Below are 14067 nucleotides of genomic sequence, written 5' to 3' on the forward strand. Positions count from 1 at the left end.
TATGATAAATTTCAAATGGTAATTATTCGACTAATTATAAGAATTTTTAGATATTAACCACAGATACGTATTCAGCATACATAAAAGGATCTATGCTGAATATTTCAAGAAAATCTATTTTTCAAAAAAATCAGGATAAATCCAAGGCTTGCAGTTTTTTTGCTCAGTTTTCAACTTCCTCAGATTTTAATGAAAATCTGTGAATAGATGTTATTTAATATGGCATTTAGGTATTTGTAGTGAAAAGATTATTATTCATAATATTAATCGTTTAATGAGCACCTGGACTTATTATAAAATTGAAATGCTAATTACTCGACTGATTTTACGAATTTTTAGATTTTCACCACAGGCACGTATTCAGCATACATAAAAGTATCTATGCTGAAAATTTGAAGAAAATCTATTTTTTCCAAAAATCAGGAAAATTCCTAGGCAATAGCCTTGCATTTTTTTTTGCTTAAATTTTCAACTTCCTCAGATTTTAATGAAAATCTGTGTATAGACGTTATTTTATATGGTATTTAAGTATTTGGAGTGAAAAGACAGTTATTTATAATATTAATCGGTTTAATTAGCACCTCGACTAATGTTAAAATTGAAATGCTAATTACTCGACTAATTATACGAATTTTTAGATTTTGGCCACAGACACGTATTCAGCGTAAATAAAAGTGTCTATGCTGAAAATTTCAAGAAATTCTATTTTTTCAAAAGAAATCAGTAGAAACCTAAGGCTTGCATTTATTTTGCTCAGATTTCCAACTTCCTCAGATTTTAATGAAAATCCGTGTACAGACGTTATTTTATATGGTATTTAAGTATTTGGAGTGAAAAGACTGTTATTTATAATATTAATCGTTTAATTAGCACCTGGACTAATTATGTTAAAATTGAAATGCTAATTACTCGACTAATTATGCGAATTTTTAGATTTTTTCTACAGATACGTATTCAGCATACATAAAAGTATCTATGCTGAAAAATTCAAGAAAATCTATATTTTCAAAAAAATCAAGAAAAATCCAAGGCCTTGCATTGTTTTTCTCAGATTTTCAACTTCCTCAGATTTTAATGAAAATCTGTGTATAGATGTTATTTTGTATGGTATTTAAATATTTGGAATCAAAAGACTCTAATTCATAATACAAACCGTTTAATCAGCACCTGCACTGATCATGATAAAATTTAAATGCCCATTACTCGACTAATTATACGAATTATACGAATTTATCGATTTTGATCACAGATTCCTATTCAGCATACATAAAAGTTTCTATGCTGAAAATTTCAAGAAAATCTATTTCTTCAAGAAAATCAGGAAAAATCCAAGGCTATAGCCTTGTATTTTTTTTGCTCAGATTTTCAACTTCCTCAGATTTCAATGAAAATCTGTGTATAGACGTTATTTTATATGGTATTTTAGTATTTGGAGTGAAAAGACTGTTATTCATAATATTAATCGTTTAATGAGCACCTGGACTTATTATGATAAAATTGAAATGGTAATTACTCGACTAATTATACGAATTTTTAGATTTACACCACAGATACATATTCAGCATACATAAAAGTATCTATCCTGAAAATTTCAAGAAAATCTATTTTTTCAAAATCTGTGTATAGACGTTATTTTATATGGTATTTAAGTATTTGGAGTGAAAAAACAGTTATTTATAATATTAATCGTTTAATTAGGACCTCGACTTATGTAAAATTGAAATGCAAATTACTCGACTAATTATACGAATTTTTAGATTTTGACCATAGACACGTATTCAGCATACATAAAAGTGTCTATGCTGAAAATTTCAAGAAAATCTATTTTTTCAAAAAAAATCAGTAAAAACGAAAGGCTTGCATTTATTTTGCTCAGATTTCCAACTTCCTCAGATTTTAATGAAAATCAGTGTATAGACGTTATTTTATATGGTATTTAAGTACTTGGAGTGAAAAGACTGTTATTTATAATATTACTCGTTTAATTAGCACCTGCACTAATTATGTTAAAATTGAAATGCTAATTACTCGACTAATTATGTGAATTTTTAGATTTTTTCCACAGATACGTATTCAGTATACATAAAAGTATCTATGCTGAAAATTTCAAGCAAATCTATTTCTTCAAAAAAATCAAGAGAAATCCGAGGCCTTGCATTTTTTTGTCAGATTTTCAACTTCCTAAGATTTTAATGAAAATCTGTGTATAGATGTTATTTTATAATGTATTTAAATATTTGGAGTAAAAAGACTGTAATTCATAATACAAACCGTTTAATCAGCACCTGCACTAATCATGATAAAATTTAAATGCCCATTACTCGACTAATTATACGACTTTATCGATTTTGATCACAGATTCCTATTCAGCATACATGAAAGTTTCTATGCTGAAAATTTCAAGAAAATCTATTTCTTCAAAAAAATCAGGAAAAATCCAAGGCATTTTTTTTTTGCTCAGATTTTCAACTTCCTCAGATTTTAATGAAATTCTGTGTATAGATGTTATTTTATATGGTATTTAAGTATTTGGAGTGAAAAGACTGTTATTCAGAATATTAATCGTTTAATGAGCACCTGGACTTATTATGATAAAATTGAAATGCTAATTACTCGACTAATTATACGAATTTTTAGATTTACACCACAGATACATATTCAGCATACATAAAAGTATCTATCCTGAAAATTTCAAGAAAATCTATTTTTTCAAAAAAATCAAGAAAAATCCAAGCCTTGCATTTTTTTTTTGCTCAGATTTTCAACTTCCTCAGATTTTAATGAAAATATGTGTATAGATGTTATTTTATATGGTATTTAAGTATTTAGAGTGAAAAGACTGTAATTCATAATATTAACCGTTTAATTAGCACCTTCACTAATCATAAAATTTAAATGCCCATTACTGGACTAATTATACGAATTTATCGATTTTGATCATAGATTCGTATTCACCATACATAAACTATCTATGCTGAAAATTTCACGAAAATCTATTTTTCCAAAAAAAATTGAGAAAAATCCAAGGCTATGGCCTTGCATTTTTTTTGCTCAAATTTTCAACTTCCTCAGATTCTACTGAAAATCTGTGTATAGACGTTATTTTATATGGTATTTTAGTATTTGGAGTGAAAAGACTGTTATTCATAATATTAATCGTTTAATGAGCACCTGGACTTATTATGATAAAATTGAGATGGTAATTACTCAACTAATTATACGAATTTTTAGATTTACACCACAGATACATATTCAGCATACATAAAAGTATCTATCCTGAAAATTTCAAGAAAATCTATTTTTTCAAAAAAATCAGGAAAAATCCAAGGCTATAGCCTTGCATTTTTTTTGCTCAGATTTTCAACTTCCTCAGATTTTAATGAAAATCTGTGTATAGACGTTATTTTATATGGTATTTAAGTATTTGGAGTGAAAAGACAGTTATTTATAATATTAATCGTTTAATTAGGACCTCGACTTATGTAAAATTGAAATGCAAATTACTCGACTAATTATACGAATTTTTAGATTTTGACCATAGACACGTATTCAGCATACATAAAAGTGTCTATGCTGAAAATTTCAAGAAAATCTATTTTTTAAAAAAAAATCAGTAAAAACGAAAGGCTTGCATTTATTTTGCTCAGATTTCCAACTTCCTCAGATTTTAATGAAAATCAGTGTATAGACGTTATTTTATATGGTATTTAAGTACTTGGAGTGAAAAGACTGTTATTTATAATATTACTCGTTTAATTAGCACCTGCACTAATTATGTTAAAATTGAAATGCTAATTACTCGACTAATTATGTGAATTTTTAGATTTTTTTCACAGATACGTATTCAGTATACATAAAAGTATCTATGCTGAAAATTTCAAGCAAATCTATTTCTTCAAAAAAATCAAGAGAAATCCGAGGCCTTGCATTTTTTTGTCAGATTTTCAACTTCCTAAGATTTTAATGAAAATCTGTGTATAGATGTTATTTTATAATGTATTTAAATATTTGGAGTAAAAAGACTGTAATTCATAATACAAACCGTTTAATCAGCACCTGCACTAATCATGATAAAATTTAAATGCCCATTACTCGACTAATTATACGACTTTATCGATTTTGATCACAGATTCCTATTCAGCATACATGAAAGTTTCTATGCTGAAAATTTCAAGAAAATCTATTTCTTCAAAAAAATCAGGAAAAATCCAAGGCATTTTTTTTTTGCTCAGATTTTCAACTTCCTCAGATTTTAATGAAATTCTGTGTATAGATGTTATTTTATATGGTATTTAAGTATTTGGAGTGAAAAGACTGTTATTCAGAATATTAATCGTTTAATGAGCACCTGGACTTATTATGATAAAATTGAAATGCTAATTACTCGACTAATTATACGAATTTTTAGATTTACACAACAGATACATATTCAGCATACATAAAAGTATCTATCCTGAAAATTTCAAGAAAATCTATTTTTTCAAAAAAATCAAGAAAAATCCAAGCCTTGCATTTTTTTTTTGCTCAGATTTTCAACTTCCTCAGATTTTAATGAAAATATGTGTATAGATGTTATTTTATATGGTATTTAAGTATTTAGAGTGAAAAGACTGTAATTCATAATATTAACCGTTTAATTAGCACCTTCACTAATCATAAAATTTAAATGCCCATTACTGGACTAATTATACGAATTTATCGATTTTGATCAGAGATTCGTATTCACCATACATAAACTATCTATGCTGAAAATTTCACGAAAATCTATTTTTCCAAAAAAAATTGAGAAAAATCCAAGGCTATGGCCTTGCATTTTTTTTGCTCAAATTTTCAACTTCCTCAGATTCTACTGAAAATCTGTGTTTAGACGTTATTCTATATGGTATTTAAGTATTTGGAGTGAAACGACTGTTATTTATAATATTACTCGTTTAATTAGCACCTGAACTAATTATGATAAATTTCAAATGGTAATTATTCGACTAATTATAAGAATTTTTAGATATTAACCACAGATACGTATTCAGCATACATAAAAGGATCTATGCTGAATATTTCAAGAAAATCTATTTTTCCAAAAAATCAGGATAAATCCAAGGCTTGCAGTTTTTTTTGCTCAGTTTTCAACTTCCTCAGATTTTAATGAAAATCTGTGAATAGATGTTATTTAATATGGCATTTAGGTATTTGTAGTGAAAAGATTATTATTCATAATATTAATCGTTTAATGAGCACCTGGACTTATTATAAAATTGAAATGCTAATTACTCGACTGATTTTACGAATTTTTAGATTTTCACCACAGGCACGTATTCAGCATACATAAAAGTATCTATGCTGAAAATTTGAAGAAAATCTATTTTTTCCAAAAATCAGGAAAATTCCTAGGCAATAGCCTTGCATTTTTTTGCTTAAATTTTCAACTTCCTCAGATTTTAATGAAAATCTGTGTATAGACGTTATTTTATATGGTATTTAAGTATTTGGAGTGAAAAGACAGTTATTTATAATATTAATCGTTTAATTAGCACCTCGACTAATTGTTAAAATTGAAATGCTAATTACTCAACTAATTACACGAATTTTTAGATTTTGGCCACAGACACGTATTCAGCGTAAATAAAAGTGTCTATGCTGAGAATTTCAAGAAAATATATTTTTCAAAAAAATCAGGAAAATTCCTAGGCAATAGCCTTGCATTTTTTTTTGCTTAAATTTTCAACTTCCTCAGATTTTAATGAAAATCTGTGTATAGACGTTATTTTATATGGTATTTAAGTATTTGGAGTGAAAAGACAGTTATTTATAATATTAATCGTTTAATTAGCACCTCGACTAATTGTTAAAATTGAAATGCTAATTACTCAACTAATTACACGAATTTTTAGATTTTGGCCACAGACACGTATTCAGCGTAAATAAAAGTGTCTATGCTGAGAATTTCAAGAAAATATATTTTTCAAAAAAATCAGGATAAATCCAAGGCTTGCAGTTTTTTTTGCTCAGTTTTCAACTTCCTCAGATTTTAATGAAAATCTGTGTATAGATGTTATTTAATATGGCATTTAGGTACTTGTAGTGGAAAGATTATTATTCATAATATTAATCGTTTAATGAGCACCTGGACTTATTATAAAATTGAAATGCTAATTACTCGACTAATTTTACGAATTTTTAGATTTTCACCACAGGCACGTATTCAGCATACATAAAAGTATCTATGCTGAAAATTTGAAGAAAATCTATTTTTTCCAAAAATCAGGAAAATTCCTAGGCAATAGCCTTGCATTTTTTTTGCTTAAATTTTCAACTTCCTCAGATTTTAATGAAAATCTGTGTATAGACGTTATTTTATATGGTATTTAAGTATTTGGAGTGAAAAGACAGTTATTTATAATATTAATCGTTTAATTAGCACCTCGACTAATTGTTAAAATTGAAATGCTAATTACTCAACTAATTACACGAATTTTTAGATTTTGGCCACAGACACGTATTCAGCGTAAATAAAAGTGTCTATGCTGAGAATTTCAAGAAAATATATTTTTCAAAAAAATCAGGATAAATCCAAGGCTTGCAGTTTTTTTGCTCAGTTTTCAACTTCCTCAGATTTTAATGAAAATCTGTGTATAGATGTTATTTAATATGGCATTTAGGTACTTGTAGTGGAAAGATTATTATTCATAATATTAATCGTTTAATGAGCACCTGGACTTATTATAAAATTGAAATGCTAATTACTCGAGTAATTTTACGAATTTTTAGATTTTCACCACAGGCACGTATTCAGCATACATAAAAGTATCTATGCTGAAAATTTGACGAAAATCTATTTTTTCCAAAAATCAGGAAAAATCCAAGGCAATAGCCTTGCATTTTTTTTGCTTAAATTTTCAACTTCCTCAGATTTTAATGAAAATCTGTGTGTAGACGTTATTTTATATGGTATTTAAGTATTTGGAGTGAAAAGACAGTTATTTTTAATATTAATGGTTTAATTAGCACCTCGACTAATGTTAAAATTGAAATGCTAATTACTCGACTAATTATACGAATTTTTAGATTTTGGCCACAGACACGTATTCAGCGTAAATAAAAGTGTCTATGCTGAAAATTTCAAGAAATTCTATTTTTTCAAAAGAAATCAGTAGAAACCTAAGGCTTGCATTTATTTTGCTCAGATTAGCCTTGCATTTTTTTTGCTCAAATTTTGAACTTCCTCAGATTTTACTGAAAATCTGTGTTTAGACGTTATTTTATATGGTATTTAAGTATTTGGAGTGAAACGACTGTTATTTATAATATTACTCGTTTGATTAGCTCCTGGACTAATTATGATAAATTTGAAATGGTAATTATTCGACTAATTATAAGAATTTTTAGATTTTGACCACAGATACGTATTCAGCATACATAAAAGTATCTATGCTGAAAATTTCAAGAAAATCTATTTTTCCAAAAATATAAAAATAATCCTAGGCTATAACCTTGCATGTTTTTTTTGCTCAAATTTTCAACTTCCTCAGAATTTAATGAAAATCTGACTATAGATATTATTCTATATGGTATTTAAGTATTTTTAGTCAAAAAACTGTAGTTCATAATATTCACCGTTTAATTAGCACCTGCACTAATCATAGAATTTAAATGCCCATTACTCGACTAATTATACGAATTTATCGATTTTGATCACAGATTCGTATTCAGCATACAAAAAAGCATCTATGCTGAAAATTTCAAGAAAATCTATTTTTCCAAAAAATCGAGAAAAATCCAAGGTATAGCCTTGCATTTTTTTTTTTGCTCAAATCTTTAACTTTCAGATTTTAATGAAAATCTGTGTATAGACGTTGTTTTATATGGTACTTAAGTATATAGAGTGAAAAGACTGTTATTTATAATATTAATCGTTTAATTAGCACCTGGACTAATTATAAATTGAAATGCTAATTACTCGACTAATTATTCGAATTTTTAGATTTTGACCACAGACACGTATTCAGCTTACATAAAAGTGTCTATGGTGAAACTTTCAAGAAAATCTATTGTTTCAAAAAAAATCAGGAAAAATCCAAGCCTTGCATTTTTTTTGCTCAAATTTTCAACTTCCTCAGATTTTAATGAAAATCTGTGTATAGACTTTTTTATATGGTATTTAAGTATTTGGAGTGAAAAGACTGTTATTTATAATATTAATCGTTTGATTAGCACCTCGACTAATTATATTAAAATTGAAATGCTAATTACTCGACTAATTATACGAATTTTTAGAATATGACCACAGACACGTACTCAGCTTACATAAAAGTATCTATGCTGAAAATTTCAAGAAAATATTTAAAAAAAAAAAAATCAGGAAAAACCCAAGGCCTTACATTCTTTTTGCTCAGATTTCCAACTTCCTCAGATTTTAATGAAAATCTGTGTATAGACGTTATTTTATATGGTATTTAAGTATTTGGAGTGAAATGACTGTTATTTATAATATTAATCGTTTAATTAGCACCTGGACTAATTATGTTAAAATTGAATTGCTAATTACTCGACTAATTATTCGAATTTTTAGATTTTTTCCACAGATACGTATTCAGCATACATAAAAGTATCTATGCTGAAAATTTCAAGAAAATCTATTTTTCAAAAAAATCAAGGAAAATCCAAGGCCTTGCATTTTTTTGCTCAGATTTTCAACTTCCTTAGATTTTAATGAAAATCAGTGTTTAGATGTTATTTTATATGGTATTTAAGTATTTGGAGTCAAAAGACTGTAATTCATAATACTAACCGTTAAATTAGCACCTGCACTAATCATGATAAAATTTAGATGCCTATTACTCGAATAATTCTACGAATTTTTCGATTTTGATCACAAATTCGTATTCAGCATACATAAAAGTTTCTATGCTGAAAATTTCAAGAAAATCTATTTTTCCTAAAAATCGAGAAAAATTCAAGGCATTTTTTTTGCTCAGATTTTCAACTTCCTTAGATTTTAATGAAAATCTGTTTATAGATGTTATTTTATACGGTATTCAAGTATTAGGTAGAAAAGACTGTTATTCGTAATATTAATCGTTTAATGAGCACCTTGACTTATTATGATACAATTGAAATGCTAATTACCCCACTAATTATACGAATTTTTAGATTTCCACCACAGATACGTATTCAGCATACATAAAATGATCTATGCTGAAAATTTCAAGAAAATCTATTTTTCAAAAAAATCAGGAAAAATCCATTTCTTTTGTTCAGATTTTCAACTTCCTTAGATTTTTATGAAAATCTGTGTATAGATGTTATTTTATATGGTATTTAAGTATTTGGAGTGAAAAGACTGTTATTCATAATATTAATCGTTTAATGAGCAACTGGACTTATACTGATAAAATTGAAATGCTAATTACTCGACTAAGTATACGAATTTATCGATTTTGATCATAGATTCGTATTCAGCATACATAAAACTATCTATGCTGAAATTTTCAGGAAAATCTATTTTTCCAAAAAATAGATTGTTTTTGCTCAATTTTTCAACTTCCTCAGGTTTTAATGAAGATATGTGTATAGACGTTATAGACGTTACTTTATACGGTATTTAAGTATTTTCAGTGAAAAGACTGTTATTCATAATATTAATCGTTTAATTAGCACCCGGACTAATTATGATAAAATTGAAATGCGAATTACTCGACGAATTATACGAATTTTTAGATTTTGACCACATATACGTATTCAGCATACATAAAAGTATCTATGCTGAATATTTCAAGAAAATCTATTTTTTCAAAAAAATCAGGAAAAATGCAAGGCCTGACATTTTTTTTGCTCAGATTTTCAACTTTCTCAGATTTTAATGAAAATCTGTGTATAAATGTTGTTTTATATGGTATTTAAGTATTGGGAGTGAAAAGACTGTTATTCATGATATTAATCGTTTAATGAGCATCTGGACTTATGATAAAATTGAAATGCTAATTACTCGACTAATTATACGAATTTTTAGATTTTCACCACGGACACGTATTCAGCATACGTAAAAGTATCTATGCTGAAAATTTCAAGAAAATCTATTTTTCAAAAAAATCAGGAAAAATCCAAGGCTATAGCCTTGCATTTTTTTTGCTCAGATTTTCAACTTCCTCAGATTTTGATGAAAATCTGTGTATATATGTTATTTTATATGGTATTTAAGTATTTGGAGTCAAAAGACTGTAATTCATAATATTAACCGTTTAATTAGCACCTGCACTAATCATAATATTTAAATGGCCATTACTTGACTAATTATACGAATTTATCGATTTTGATCATAGATTCGTATTCAGCATACATAAAACTATCTAAGCTGAAAATTTCAATAAAATCTATTTTTCCAAAAATATCGAGAAAAATCCAAAGCTTTGCATTATTTTTGCTCAAGTTTTCAACTTCATCAGATTTTAATGAAAATCTGTGTATAGACGGTATTTTATATGGTGTTCAAGTATTTGGAGTGAAAAGACTGTTATTCATAATATTAATCGTTAAATTAGCACCTGGACTAATTATGATAAAATTATAATGCTAATTACTCGAGTAATTATACGAATTTTTAGATTTTGACCACAGATACGTATTTAGCCTAAATAAAAGTATCTATGCTGAAAATTTCAAGAAAATCTATTTTTCCAAAAAAATTCGAGAAAAATCCAAGGCCTTGCATTTTTTTTTTTTTTTGCTCAAATTTTCAACTTCATCAGATTTTAATGAAAATCTTTGTATAGACGTTATTTTATATGGTATCTAAGTATTTGGAGTGAAAAGACTTATTTGTAATACTAATCGTTTAATTAGCACCTGGACTAATTATGATAAAATTAAAATGCTAATTACTCGACTAATTATACGAATTTATCGATTTTGACCACAGATACGTATTCAGCATACATAAAAGTGTCTATGCTGAAAATTTCAAGAAAATCTATTTTTTCAAAAAAAAAAAAATCAAGAAAAATCCAAGGCTATAGTCTTGCTTTTTTTTTTTTTTTTTTGCTCAGATTTTCAACTTCCTCAGATTTTAATGAAAATCTGTGTATAGATGTTAGTTTATATGGTATTTAATTATTTTGAGTGAAAGGACTGTTAATCATGATATTAATCGTTTAATTAGCACCTGGACTAATTATGATAAAATTGAAATGGTAATTAATCGACTAATTATACGAATTTTTAGATTTTGACCACAGATACGTATTCAGCATACATAAAAGTATCTATGCTGAAAATTTCAAGAAAATCTATTTTTTCAAAAAAAATAAGGAAAAATCCTTACATTTCTTTTGCTCAGATTTTGAATTTCCTCAGATTTTAATGAAAATCTGTGTATAGATGTTATTTTATATGGTATTTAAGTATTTGGAGTGAAAAGACTGTTATTCATAATATTAATCGTTTAATGAGCAAGTGGACTTATACTGATAAAATTGAAATGCTAATTACTCGACTAATTATACGAATTTATCGATTTTGATTATAGATTCGTATTCAGCATACATAAAACTATCTATGCTGAAAATTTCAAGAAAATCTATTTTTCCAAAAATATCGAGAGAAATTCAAGGCTATAGCCTTTCATTTTTTTTTTTTTTTTGCTCAATTTTCAACTTCCTCAGATTTTATGAAAATCTGTGTATAGACGTTATTTTATATGGTGGTTAAGTATTTGGAGTGAAAAGACTGTTATTCATAATATTAATCGTTTACTTAGCACCTAGACTAATTATGATAAAATTGAAATGCTAGTTACTCGACTAAATATACGAATTTTTAGATTTTTACCACAGATACGTATTCAGCATACATAAAAGTATCTATGCTGAAAATTTCAAGAAAATATATTTTTCCAAAAAAAAATCGAGAAAAATGCAAGGCCTTGCATTTTTTTGCTCAAATTTTCAACTTCCTCAGATTTTAATGAAAATCTTTGTATAGATGTTATTTTATATGGTATTTAAGTATTTGGAGTGAAAAGACTGTTATTCATAATATTAATCGTTTAATGAGCACCTGGACTTATTATAAAACATAAATGCTAATTACTCGACTAATTATACGATTTTTTAGATTTTCACCACAGACACGTATTCAGCATACATAAAAGTATCTATGCTGAAAATTTCAAGAAAATATGTTTTTTAAAAAAAAATCAGGAAAAATCCAAGGCTATAGCCTTGCATTATTTTTTTTTCCTCAGATTTTCAACTTCCTCAGATTTTGATGAAAATCTGTGTATAGACGTTATTTTATATGGTATTTAAGTATTTGGAGTGAAAAGGCTGTTATTCATGATATTAATCGTTTAATTAGCACCACTCCTTCCCTTGCTCTTGTCCTCTCACTAACCCCTGACTTTACTCCCAAGACATTCCCAAACCACTCTTCCCCTTTACCCTTGAGCTTCGTTTCACTCAGAGCCAAAACATCCAGGTTCCTTTCCTCAAACATACTACCTATCTCTCCTTTTTTCTCATCTTGGTTACATCCACACACATTTAGACACCCCAATCTGAGCCTTCGAGGAGGATGAGCACTCCTCGCGTGACTCCTCCTGTTTCCCCTTTTAGAAAGTTAAAATACAAGGAGGGGAGGGTTTCTGGCCCCCCGCTCCCGTCCCCTTTAGTCGCCTTCTACGGCACGTGAGGAATGCGTGGGAAGTATTCTTTCTCCCCTATCCCCAGAGATAATATATATATATATATATATATATATATATATATATATATATATATATATATATATATATATATATATATATATATATACACGTCAGTTTGATGAAGACGTCTGCTCTCCTTCCTAAACCCAGCTGGCTGGGCTCCGCCTCTGAGTTACGGGCAACCATGGCTATGGTTTAGATCTAAGTTCGAAATCAGACCACCTAGACATGGGCCATAGAGCCCCCTGTTGTCAGTCTTTCCCATGGGGGATCTCGTGTACGTCCCATCTCTCTCTCTCTCTCTCTCTCTCTCTCTCTCTCTCTCTCTCTCTCTCTCTCTCTCTCTCTCTCTCTCTCTCTCTCTCTCTCTCTCTCTCTCTCTCTCCCAGCCAGACCTCCTTTCTTGCACCTCTGGTGTGTGTGTGTGTGTGGTCTGTGTATCTACGTAACTCTCTCTCTCTCTCTCTCTCTCTCTCTCTCTCTCTCTCTCTCTCTCTCTCTCTCTCTCTCTCTCTCTCTCTGTGTCACATGTCATTGCCTAACCTTTCACATCTGAGTACTTTCCCTTCCACACCTGTTCATCCCCCCCTCCCTCCCTCCCACTTGACGTGTAACCATCTGTTCCTCCAGCTATTTAAGGAGTCGGCCCGCTGGCTCACACCTGCTGTGGCATCTGTCTCCTCCTCCTCCTTTGCACTTTCCATTTCCGCGTGACCGTCGTCTGACTCTCTCCCCTTACACGGAGTAATCTCCCCCTCCCCCCCAACACAATCTTTACCTTTCCATATTAGTCTTTGAAATGATAGCACGTCGTTTTTTCCCCCTCCTACTTCCTGGTCCTCTTCCATACCCCACTCCCATTCCATGTGAGCTGTCATATCTGTCTGTCTCTCTCTCTCTCTCTTCTCTCTCTCTCTCTCTCTCTCTCTCTCTCTCTCTCTCTCTCTCTCTCTCTCTCTCTCTCTCTCTCCTCACAGGGACGCCACTCCCCAGGCCCCTCTCCCATCCCTTAGTACAGCGGGAGCCCCACACCATACTCACTTTCTTACTTATTTACAATCTTACATACTTTCTTATTTACTTATATTTACTTATTTTCTTACGCGCTTACTTTCATACTTGCTTATTTTCTTACTTTTTACGTACGTACTTACTTACTATTTACAACTTACTTATTTACTTTCTTGATTTCTTACTTTCTTACTTGTATCCATACTTACTTGGTTTTGTACTTACTTACTTACTTACTTACTCACGTACTTACTTATGAACATTTACGATAACCATCTCCACGAAAAGGCAAAGCTAGGGCGTGGGCTAGGGCGTAGTGCTCACCACAGTTAGAAATATAGAGAGACGAGGAACGACGA

The sequence above is a fragment of the Panulirus ornatus genome, chromosome 1 (genome assembly GCF_036320965.1).
Source record: "Panulirus ornatus isolate Po-2019 chromosome 1, ASM3632096v1, whole genome shotgun sequence".
In the NCBI taxonomy this organism is placed as follows: Eukaryota; Metazoa; Arthropoda; class Malacostraca; order Decapoda; family Palinuridae; genus Panulirus; species Panulirus ornatus.